This window comes from Phalaenopsis equestris, unplaced genomic scaffold (genome assembly GCF_001263595.1).
Source record: "Phalaenopsis equestris unplaced genomic scaffold, ASM126359v1 Scaffold000570, whole genome shotgun sequence".
Lineage (NCBI taxonomy): Eukaryota > Viridiplantae > Streptophyta > Magnoliopsida > Asparagales > Orchidaceae > Phalaenopsis > Phalaenopsis equestris.
The window spans coordinates 29,615-31,067 of NW_018165010.1; positions in this window are offsets into that span (position 1 = coordinate 29,615).

Here is a 1,453-nt window from a genome sequence, read left to right on the forward strand (position 1 = left end):
GTCAAACACGAACAATGTTTGACTAGTTTTAGCTAGAAATAATTATATAATTGAAATTGTCAAACATTGTTCGTGTTTGGATCGTTTATATATCGAATAATTGACTAGTTTTAGCTAAAACTAGTCAAACATTGTTCGTGTTTGACTAGTTATAAAATTGTTCGTGTTTTATAAATCATCTAATAAAATTGTTCGTGTTTGGATCGTTTATATATCGAAAGCAAAAAAATTGTTTGTGTTTGACTAGTTAAATTAGCGATTGAATCAAACATGAGCTTCTTAACAAGCCGAACATAAATTGTTCGCAAACAACAAGTTGTTTTCATTGCCCCAAAAAACACATTAGAGATCTTGTCTGGAAAATAGTCAAATTCATCCAGTCGACCTAACTAAGCCAATTACATTCAGCTCAGGCAATCCTCTTCCATTTTGCTATACCATCAATTCCCGTCGGCTGGCGAGCTCCTGTCGGACACCAACATTCAGTCAAAAAAATTAGCCTCTCGCGAAAGTTCTCCCTAAAACATATTCAGAAAAATAATTTGTCCAAGAGAACATAGGTCTCCAAGGGGTGAAAACGAGCTACAAGAAAAATTAAACAGAAAAAAATCTCTCATGCCCCTTCTCCTTAATTTTCTTTTATTGTATTTATGTTTTTCTTACTTCTTCGATTCACCCATAATGCTTGGGGAGCTTGCTCTCACCAGGAAATTACTTAAAAGAAACATAATTGGCCTACATTTTTGGACCCTACTCGGCTTTATGGGCAAAGGCTAGAGAAGACTTTGGAAAAAAAATATTTTTCCAAAATAAAACTCAGTTTAATAAAGAATAAATTCAATTCACGGGGGATTAAGGAGCACGAGATATCGACCTAAGTAAATTTGACATATTATGGCGACATCTCCCTATATGAGAGCTGACCCTGTTCGATCAGATAACTATCTGACCTGCAACATTCATGCGTCATAAAATTCCCATGACTCTTACCTCGGGAATATAAATCAAGCTCTGGTAGTGATTCCCTGCTCGTGATAAGATCCATAGTTGATAGCTCGTGAATTATCCCAATAACAAGACTACAAGGTTTCCCAGCGAAGATTGTGACAATATCAGCTTAACATGGTTGGCGTAAGGCGCGATCCTATCCCGACTTGACCTATTATAACAGATATACGAAAATAAATTATACCATGTTGAGTGCGCAATAGATAATTAACCCAATATCTATTTGTAAAAAATCTTTTATCTTCTAATTTTTATTATACATAGCCACTAAAATCATCGAATAATACAAAAAATAAAGATAAGTATCGTCATCTTCACATGTTCTCTATATACATCAAAACTTTTTACATCCAAAATATTTATATACATTGATATGATTTTTTAAAACCCCAACAAATATAGAGATTTATCATTATCATAATATATATATATATATATATATATA